Source organism: Myxocyprinus asiaticus, chromosome 31 (assembly GCF_019703515.2).
Source record: "Myxocyprinus asiaticus isolate MX2 ecotype Aquarium Trade chromosome 31, UBuf_Myxa_2, whole genome shotgun sequence".
Classification (NCBI taxonomy): Eukaryota; Metazoa; Chordata; class Actinopteri; order Cypriniformes; family Catostomidae; genus Myxocyprinus; species Myxocyprinus asiaticus.
In genome coordinates this window covers 5,533,437-5,544,793 of record NC_059374.1, presented here as the reverse complement: position 1 = coordinate 5,544,793, position 11,357 = coordinate 5,533,437, and positions in this window count along the sequence as shown.

The window sequence follows — 11,357 nt, the reverse complement described above, 5'->3', positions numbered from 1 at the left end:
TTCAATTAAAGTTCCAAGAGGTCCGGTCTCTACATTTCCTTCTCAGCAATGGTCTGGATATTATGTAGCTTACATGGTGTCAGTAGTCACATGGCTATGAAATTATATATATAATATATATTTGAATAGTTTTTATAACTTGCCACGTTGGCAGCAATAGTAGCCTACAGAAAAGTAGCCTAAAAAATAAATCCTAAACAGTCAAAATAGTCTATTCAAAACTGGGCAGGGATGAGGACATTGGGGGCCCAGAGACAGCCAAAGTAGTGGGGTCTGAGGGATCTTCTACCAAAGGATTGAAATATTTAATCAAGGCTTCATCAGTCAAGGGCACTTGGATATGAATATTAAAAGATAAGATCAACAGTTTGTTTTGAAGCTGAATGACAGCAGTACAGTTTTTGTGTTTAAATATTTTTACGTTCAGAATATAGAGTATGTTTATGGGATATAGGAGGCCTTTTGATGGATAAAAAATACTGTATGGGAGTTCAGGAGTGTCCCCTCAGAGAAAATGTATACAAATGTAAAAGTATGAATTGACCATTTTTATATTTTCCTTAAAGTGAGAATTTCCTAACAAACAATTTACATAACAGTGAAGCATTAAAATACTGTTTGCTTAACGTATAAATAGTATTTTCTTGCCATCCATGCCATGATGACACCTCTGATTAATTTTAAAATTAAAGGTTAAAGAAAAAAAAGGTGATGATTAATGAAGCTAAATTTACACAGAAAAAACGTCCTGACACAGACTGGCATTTAGCTGAACCGTCTGATTAACATTTCAGAGAGATGAAGATAGTTTCATTTTGCTTAATTTTTGTTTTCTACAGTGTGTTTAAGCAAAAGATGGTAGTATATGTAGCAGGGTTTCCACTACTATTATTAAAATAACCGCACCTGCAACTACGTACTGTAAATCAGGCTTTATATGGCGCCTCGTCACGCTGAGAGCTGGAATAAGCACGTAGCGCTGGATGATGTTTATTCTCGCTCTAGAGAGGAATATTTCTCTCCAGCACGGAATGCTTTATTCCTGCTCTGCGGGAGTCTACATGTATGCTTATACAATCACTTAGCCAAGCCTGGTGTCAGATAACTAGCACAAAGTTTTAGATCTCGGTCCGGACTGGATTATGCCTATTGAGTACCACTGATATAGGGTGTAGGGATGATCACTTCTGAATGGAACGCACCCCATCATTCAGATGAGTTGAAAAGATATAGCAGCATGAGCCAGAACTGCCTGAACTCTTTGCCAAATTTCACCAAACCCTTGCATAGATACTGTAAGAGCCTAATGTGTTTGTTAAATTCATCAATATTTAAAGTGTTTGAATTTAAAATATGTAATAATTTATTGTGGCCCCTTTAAATATATGCATTTTTTAAGCATAATTGTAGTATTTACATTGAGTTTACATATGTAAACTTATATAACTTACATGTATAGCAAACGTTAAAATGGTACTGTCTCTTTAAGAACAGTGGCTGTTCAACTAATGTGTTTCGGTTGAGTGGTTTCTTTACCACATCCGTGCTGTGTGTTGAAATTAATCTGACTTTACTGTGCTGTGGAAAAGTATTTGCCCCCATTTCAGTTTCCTCTGTTTTTGTTTATTTTTCTTACTAAATTGTTTTAGACCTTCAAACGAGATATAACATTAAAAAGGCAACCTGAGGGGTCACGTGACGCCATGCAAGAAGCAGACGTGTGAGTGGCGAGCTCTGCACACTTTGCTGGGTTTTAATTATTTTTGCGTTATAATCCGGTGAGATTTGATACACCCTGCTACATATTTGCCTTTGTAGTCAATATGTCAAAAAATTCAAAATCTTCGGGCTGTGGAGATATTAAAAGACACTTACGTGTTCAAGCTGAAACCTCTGGGCCTGCAGACCGGGGACTCGATTTGAATGGCAGGGCGGAAGAAATTCAGCGTCAACTGTCCAACATGTTTGTGATGTTGACAAAAGTTGTTGCTGACTTAGAAGATCTCGCTGTAATACGTCAATCAATTATGGCGATGGAAACAAAATTCTCTGAGTTGGTCACAAGAGTGGTAGATGTTGGGTCGATTATCTCGAGTCATCGGAGAGGGAATTATTTGATAATCTGCTGGCGACCAAAGTTGATTTGGAACACATTCGTGAAAAACTTGAAAATCTTGAGAATAGGCTCGTAGGAATAACATCCGAATTGTTGGAATTCCTGAGCATGAAGAGGGCAGAGATATAGTGAAATTCCTAGATGAGCTCTTCCCGAGTCTGCTCGACATAACAGACCGCAAGCTGGAAATCGAGCGAGCTCACAGAGTCCCAGCTCGCAGATCTGCTGAGGGAGACAGGCCCCAAACAATTCTGTCCAAATTTCTGAGATCATCCAATAAAGATCTAGTGTTGCGTGAGGCGAGGAGCAAAGGAAAGCTTTCTTGGAAGAATCACAACATTTTCTTTTTCCCAGACTTTGCGAGTTCGACGAGAGAAACGTGATCGATTCAAGGAGTGTAAGAAACTCTTGCAACAACGGAAGATCGCTTTTGCTCTGATGTTTCCAGCCAAACTGAGAATGGAAATGAAGGATGGCCGCAAAGTATTCACGTGTCCTAATCAAGCACTGTCATTCATAAATACATTGGAGTGAGTAAGCCATTTTATATTTCCCATGTGAGTGAACTGATTCGCTGTTCTTACTCTGGCTGTATGAGGAAGCTGGGCACCATTTTTGTTTCTTTTTGTGTTGACTCTGCCTAGCGGCTTGAGTTTATTTGTGGATTGTCACTCTTTCAAAAAACATTTGCATTGACGGAAGATCGCTTTTACACTGAAGTTCCCGGCCAGTGATAAGGATGACAGGAAAATATCTACATGCCTATAACAAGCGATGTCTTTTATAGAGTTGATGGACTGATTAAATCATGGTGTTTCTTATGTGACCTCTGGGTCAACTCGTCTCGTTAAATATACACTTGACCATCCAAGAAACGGGGACGCCTGTTTGTTTCTTTTTTGTGCTGGTTCCGCCTAGCGGCTGGAGTTTGTTTTGAGGATGTACATATATTCGGGACAGCTGTGGATGAATCTGCTTGTTCTTTGTGCTTATGCCTTCTATTGGCTGGAGTTTGTTTCATAAAATTTCTTCTGTTATGTAATTTTGCCTCACAAAATTTGTGCAGAGGCACCAGACTTGAGCAATCCGATGGAAAAGTGATCACGGGGGCTCTCGTAGGCGTACATGGACTCTTTGAGTTTAGAGGGATGGACGCTGGTTGGCGCTGTCGTTCGCGGGGTTAATGTGCACATTTTTCTTTTTTTGTTTGTTTGGTTTGGGGTTATGTTCAGGGTTTTATTGTTGCACTGATGTTCAAATGTGCTTTTTATAATTTTGTTTTGACACAATTTATTCTTTATATCAAAATGTCAAATTTTAATATGAGTGGATTGTCTCTCTCCACGTGGAATGTGAATGGGTTGCAGCACCCCATAAAAAGAAGGAAGGTTATTTCTATTCTTAAACGTAAGAAATATAATATAGTGTTTCTTCAAGAAACTCATCTTTCCCCGCAGGAAGCTGAAAAATTTTGGCTAATATTTACGCGCCTAATGCTGATGATCAGGGCTTTTTTATAGATCTTGAAGGGATGTTGCAAACCGTTGGCACCCCTCATGATATAATATTGGGAGGAGACTTTAATCTTTTGATGGACTCAGTCCTTGATCATAGTGAGGCAAAAATGTGTAAGCCCCCTAGAGCAACATTGACGCTTCACAGGATGTGTAAAATTCTTGGTTTTACAGATTTTTGGAGACATTTGAACCCATCTGGGAGGGACTATAATTTTTTTTTTCATCAGTCCATAAGATTTATTCTAGAATAGATTCTAAATCCCTAATTTCATCTGTTGTTGATTGCTCAGTTGGAAACATTTTAGTCTTAGAATAGGATTATCTTTTTAAGATTTTGGAAATATATGGGTTCGGGAATACTTTTATTGGATGGATTAAATTACTTTATAGACCCCCTGTAGCAGCGGTACAAACAAATGGATTAATTTCAGAATATTTTACTCTGGATAGGGGCACTCGGCAGGGTTGTCCTCTTTCCCCGTTATTGTTCTGTCTTGCCCTGGAACCATTAGCAGCTGCGATAAGAAAGGAGGATGGCGATGCCAGTCAGAAGACAGGGACACAACCCATGTTTTTTGGGGTTGCATTAAGATTCAGGAATTTTGGATGAGGATCCAGCATTTTGTGTGTGACATACTGGACACTCAGTTTTAATTTTGCCCCAGACTGTATTTTGAGTGATGGAGGGGTCCTGAACATAGGAGATAAATACATGAAAAGCTGGGTCCTAACCAGCATTATGATTGGCAGACAGCTAATCCTTAGGGGATGGAAGTCAACTGATGGGGTTATAAAGGGTTATAAGTTGATTCCAAATGCGTAATTTTGTGGTTAAGCCATTTATTTTTGTCTGTCATGGAATCAATAAAAAATGTTAACAAAAAAAAAACAAAAAAAAAGCAACCTGAGGAAACACAAAATACAGTTTTCAAATATATATTTTTTTTTTTACTAAAGCAAAACATTTATCCAGCACCTACAGTTGAAGTCAGAAGTTAGCCAAATACATTTAAGCTCAGTTTTTCACAAGTCCTAACATTTAATCGTAGAAAACATTCCCTGTCTTAGGTCAGTTAGGATCACTATTTTATTTTAAGAATGTGAAATGTCAGGATTATATTAGCGAGAATGATTTATTTCAGCTTTTATTTCTTTCATCACATTCCTAGTTGGTAAGACGTTTACATACACTTTGTTAGTATTTGGTAGCATTGCCTTTAAATTGTTTAACTTAGGTCAGACATTTTGGGTAGCCTTCCACAATCTTCTCACAATAAGTTGCTGAAATTTTGGCCCATTACTCCAGACAGAACTGGTGTAACTGAGTCAGGTTTGTAAGCCTTCTTGCTTGCACACGATTTTTCAGTTCTGCCCACAAATTTTCTATTGGATTGAGGTCAGGGTTTTATGATGGCCACTCCAATACCTTGACTTTGTTGTCCTTAAGCCATTTTGCCACAACTTTGGAGGTATGCTTGGGGTCATTGTCCACTTGGAAGACCCATTTGCGACCGAGCTTTAACTGCCTGGCTGATGTCTTGAGATGTTGCTTCAATATATCCATAATTATCCTATAATTTTCCTTCCTCATGATGCTATCTATTTTGTGAAGTGCACCAGTCCTTCTTGCAGCAAAGCACCCCCACAACATGATGCTGGCACCCCTATGCTTCACGGTTGGGATAGTGTTCTTCGGCTTGCAAGCCTCACCCTTTTTCTTCCAAACATAACAATGGTCGTTATGGCCAAACTGTTCAATTTATGTTTCATCAGACCAGAGGACATTTCTCCAAAAAGTAAGATCTTATGTGCACTTGCAAACTGTAGTCTGGCTTTTTTATGGCAGTTTTGGAGCAGTGGCTTTTTCCTTGCTGAGCAGCCTTTTAGGTTATGTCAATATAGGACTCATTTTACTGTTGATATAGATATAGTTGTGCTCAAAATTTTCATACCCTGGCAGAAATTGTGAAATTTTGGTATTGATTTTGAAAATATGACTGATCATGCAAAAAAACTGTCTTTTATTTAAGGATAGTGATCATATGAAGCCATTTATTATCACATAGTTGTTTGTCTCCTTTTTAAATCATAATGATAACAGAAATCACCCAAATGGCCCTGATCAAAAGTTTACATACCCTTGAATGTTTGGCCTTGTTACAGACTCACAAGGTGACACACACAGGTTTAAATGGCAATTAAAGGTTAATTTCCCACACCTGTGGATTTTTAAATTGCAATTAGTGTCTGTGTAAAAATAGTCAATGAGTTTTTAGCTCTCACGCGGATGCACTGAGCAGGATAGATACTGAGCCATGGGGATCAGAAAAGAACTGTCAAAAGACCTGCGTAACAAGGTAATGGAACTTTATAAAGATGGAAAAGGATATAAAAAGATATCCAAAGCCTTGAAAATGCCAGTCAGTACTGTTCAATCACTTATTAAGAAGTGGAAAATTCAGGGATCTCTTGATAGCAAGCCAAGGTCAGGTAGACCAAGAAAGATTTCAGCCACAACTGCCAGAAGAATTGTTCGGGATACAAAGAAAAACCCACAGGTAACCTCAGGAGAAATACAGGCTGCTCTGGAAAAAGACGGTGTGGTTGTTTCAAGGAGCACAATACAACGATACTTGAACAAAAATTAGCTGCATGGTCGAGTTGCCAGAAAGAAGCCTTTACTGCGCCAATGCCACAAAAAAGCCAAGTTACAATATGCCCGACAACATCTTGACACGCCTCACAGCTTCTGGCACAGTGTAATTTGGAGTGATGGACCAAAATAGAGCTTTATGGTCACAACCATAAGCTCTATGTTTGGAGTGGGGTCAACAAGGCTTATAGTGAAAAGAATACCATCCCCACTGTGAAGCATGGTGGTGGCTCACTGATGTTTTGGGGGTGTGTGAGCTCTAAAGGCATGGGGAATCTCGTGAAAATTGATGGCAAAATTAATGCAGCATGTTATCAGAAAATACTGGCAGACAATTTGCATTCTTCTGCACGAAAGCTGCACATGGGACACTCTTGGACTTTCCAGCACAACAATGACCCTAAACACAAGGCCAAGTTGACCCTCCAGTGGTTACAGCAGAAAAAGGTGAAGGTTCTGGAGTGGCCATCACAGTCTCCTGACCTTAATACCATCGAGCCACTCTGGGGAGATCTCAAACGTGCGGCTCATGCAAGACGACCAAAGACTTTGCATGACCTTGAGGTATTTTGCCAAGACGAATGGGCAGCTATATCACCTGTAAGAATTTGGGGCCTTATAGACAACTATTACAAAAGACTGCACACTGTCATTGATGCTAAAGGGGGCAATACACAGTATTAAGAACTAAGGGTATGCAGACTTTGAACAGGGGTCATTTCATTAAAACATATGTTTTGTTTTATGATTGTGCTATTCTGTTATAACCTACAGTTGAATATGAATCCTATAAGAAATAAAAGAAATGTGTTTTGCCTGCTTACTCATGTTTTCTTTAAAAATGGTACATATATTACTAATTCTCCAAGGGTATGCAAACTTTAGAGCACAACTGTACTTGTCTACCTGTTTCCTCCAGCATCTTCACAAGGTCCTGTTATGTTGTTCTGGGATTGATTTACACTTTTCGCACCAAATTACGCTAATCTCTAGGAGACAGAATGCGTCTCCTTCCTGAGCGGTATAATGGCTGTGTGGTTCCATGGTGTTTATACTTGTGTATTATTGTTGGTACAGATGAATTTTCCCATGATATCAAGCAAAGAGGCACTGAGTTTGAAGGTAGGCCTTAAAATACATCCACAGTTACACCTCCAATTCAGTACACCACCCATCAGAAGCTAACTGGCTAATTGCCTAAATGTTTGACGTAATTTTCTGGAATTTTCCAAGCTGCTTAAAGGCACAATTAACTTAGTGTATGTAAAGTTCTGACCCACTAGAATTGTGATATAGTCAAATTAAAAGTGAAAAAAATCTGTCTGTAAACAATTGTTGGAAAAATTACTCTCATCATGCACAAAGTAGATGTCCTAAACGACATGCCAAAACTATAGTTTGCTAATATGAAATCTGTGGAATGGTTAAAAAATGAGTTTTAATAACTTCAACCTCAGTGTATGTAAACTTCTGACTTCAACTGTATATAACCATGTGAAAAACTAGCTGCCCCCTTAAGCTTAATAGCTGGTTGTGCCACCTTTAGCAGCAAAAACTGCAACCAAACGCTTCCAATAACTGGAGATCAGTCTTTCACAACGCTGTGGTGGAATTTTGGCCCACTCTTCTCTGCAGAACTGCTTTAGTTCAGCCACATTGGAGGATCTTCGAGCATGAACTGCCCATTTAAGATCCTGCCACAGCATCTTATTTGGGTTCAAGTCAAGACTTTGACTAGGACACTCCAAAACTTTAATTTAGCTTATTTTGAGCCATTCAGAGGTGGACTAGGAGTAAGTCCACCTCTGCATTGGATCATTGTCTTGCTGCATAATCCAACTCACGGACTAATGACCAGACTTTCTCATTTAGGATTTTCTGGTAGAGAGCAGAATTCATGTTTCCCTCAATTAATTGCAAGCCGCCCTGGCCCTGAAGCAGCAAAGCATCGCCACACCATCACTCTACAACTACCATGCTTGACTGTAGGTATGATGTTCTTTTTGTGGAGTTCTGTGTTTGATTTACCCCAGATGTAATGGGACCCCTGTCTTCCAAACAGTTCCACTTTCGACTCATCAGTCCACAGAACATTCTCCCAAAAGGTTTGAGGATCATCAAGATGTGTTTTGGCAAAATTCAGACAAGCTTTAATGTTCTTCTGGGTTAGCAGTGGTTTTCGCCTCGCCACTCTTCTATGGATGACATTTTTGGCCAGTGTCTTTCTGATAGTGGAGTCATGAACAGTGACCTGTATTGATATTGAGGCTTTTTTTTTTTTTTTTTTTTTTTTGTGATTTCCTGGATGAATTGTCGCTGTGCTCTTGAAGGAATTTTGGAAGGTCGGCTACTTCTGGGAAGGTCCATTACTGTGCAAAGTTTTCTCCATTTGGAGATAATGGCTTTCACTGTGGTTCTTTGGAGTCCCAGAGCCTTTGAAATAGCTTTGTAACCCTTCCTCATCATTTTTGGAATTTCTTTCAACCTTGGCATAGTGTGCTACTGGGTGAGACCTTTTAGCCAACTTCATGCTGCTGAAAAGTTCTATTTAGGTGTTGATTTGATTGAACAGGACTGGCAGTAATCAGGCCTGGGTGTGTCTATTCCAGCTGAACCCCATTATAATTGCAGTTTTATAGATTTGGGGATTTAGTAACTAAGGGCAAATACTTATGCTTCAATAAATAACATTATCATTTTAAAACTGTATTTTGTGTTTACTCAGATTGCCTTTGAAGAAAATTGGCCCCGGGGCCCTTGCTAGTCATAATCCACCCCTGACTAGAAGGATAATAATACCAGAATTTAGTGATATGGCCTTATAAACTATCGCACAACCACAGGATGTACAGTAGCATAATAGCCGAATGTCAGATACTTTTCTAACAACTGCATTTATAGTAAAAGAGTAAATAAATCATTCACTTATTACTGTGTGTTGTACTGAAGAGACGATAATAAAATCTGCTTCTTACTTTACCGAGATCGTTGCGATGAAGTGTTTCTTGTCTTCATGTAAACCTCCATTAATATGTACCTGCATAACCTACGATGATGCCTTTATTTATTTATTTCCAAAGGCGATGTTTCATAAGCCTTTCTGAATGAATGATCTGCGTGTCTGTTTACTAAGCACCGCTAAGAAAGAGAGAATGCTCTCTGACAAAGAACGGAGAGAATAATGTGTTATTTTGTCAAGATGAAACAAAATACAGTTTTGGTGCAAAGAGGGTTGAAGCAGCATTTTACCAGCACCTTTCTGCTCTCTGGAGGTTGTGTAAAATTTGTGGAGGCATGTCAGACGGCGCGGAGGACTGTCCGTGTCGGCGCCTGATCTCTCATTTATTCTGTCTGTGCAACAGTGTGTGATGAAACAATGACAAAATACGATAAACGGTAAAACTACACGCACACCGAACCAATGTGTTTATGAAAATAGTAATAAATGCTAATAATAACATATAATACAACATATATTGCCACCCTGTAATATAAAGCAGCATAATGTAGTATTTTTGTATCGCTAAAATAGCCGGAAGTGGCTTATACCGTAAGTGGTCCACATTCTAGGTTGTAATGGCGGTGCCCTAGTTACGCTGAAAAATAATGTGGATAAGTTGAAACATTAAGTAAATATGAGAATGCGACATAAATTGGAGGAAGATTGCTGCCATATGGTGAACAAAATATAAATAACATGACTTGAAAACCATGTCATTCCAGTAACAGCCTATAGCCACCTACTGTGTAGTCTGATGGCTTGTTGTAACCTAATTTTATATTTTAGCACAAGATATGCATTTGGATATATATATATATATATATATATATATATATATATATATATATATACACTATATTGCCAAAAGTATTCGCTCACCCATCCAAATAATTGAATTCAGGTGTTCCAATCACTTCCATGGGCACAGGTGTATAAAATGAAGCACCTAGGCATGCAGACTGCTTCTACAAACATTTGTGAAAGAATGGGCTGCTCTCAGGAGCTCAGTGAATTCCAGCGTGGTACTGTGATAGGATGCCACCTGTGCAACAAGTCCAGTCGTGAAATTTCCTCGCTACTAAATATTCCACAGTCAACTGTCAGTGGTATTATAACAAAGTGGAAGCGATTGGGAATGACATCAACTCAGCCACGAAATGGTAGGCCACGTAAAATGACAGAGCGGGGTCAGCGGATGCTGAGGCGCATAGTGCGCAGAGGTCGCCAACTTTCTGCAGAGTCAGTCGCTACAGACCTCCAAAGTTCATGTGGCCTTCAGATTAGCTCAAGAACAGTGCGTAGAGAGCTTCATGGAATGGGTTTCCATGGCCGAGCAGCTGCATCCAAGTCATACATCACCAAGTGCAATGCAAAGCGTCGGATGCAGTGGTGTAAAGCACGTTGCCACTGGACTCTAGAGCAGTGGAGACGCGTTCTCTGGAGTGACGAATCACGCTTCTCCATCTGGCAATCTGATGGACGAGTCTGGGTTTGGCGGTTGCCAGGAGAACCGTACTTGTCTGACCGCATTGTGCCAACTGTGAAGTTTGGTGGAGGGGGGATTATGGTGTGGGGTTGTTTTTCAGGAGCTGGGCTTGGCCCCTTAGTTCCAGTGAAAGGAACTCTGAATGCTTCAGCATACCAAGAGATTTTGGACAATTCCATGCTCCCAACGTTGTGGGAACAGTTTGGGGATGGCCCCTTCCTGTTCCAACATGACAGCGCACCAGTGCACAAAGCAAGGTCCATAAAGACATGGATGAGCGAGTTTGGTGTGGAAGAACTTGACTGGCCTGCACAGAGTCCTGACCTCAACCCGACAGAGCACCTTTGGGATGTATTAGAGCGAAGACTGCGAGCCAGGCCTTCTCGTCCAACATCAGTGTCTGACCTCACAAATGTGCTTCTGGAAGAATGGTCAAAAATTCCCATAAACACACTCCTAAACCTTGTGGAAAGCCTTCCCAGAAGATTTGAAGCTGTTATAGCTGCAAAGGGTGGGCCGACGTCATATTAAACCCTATGGATTAAGAATGGGATGTCACTTAAATTCATATGCGTCTAAAGGCA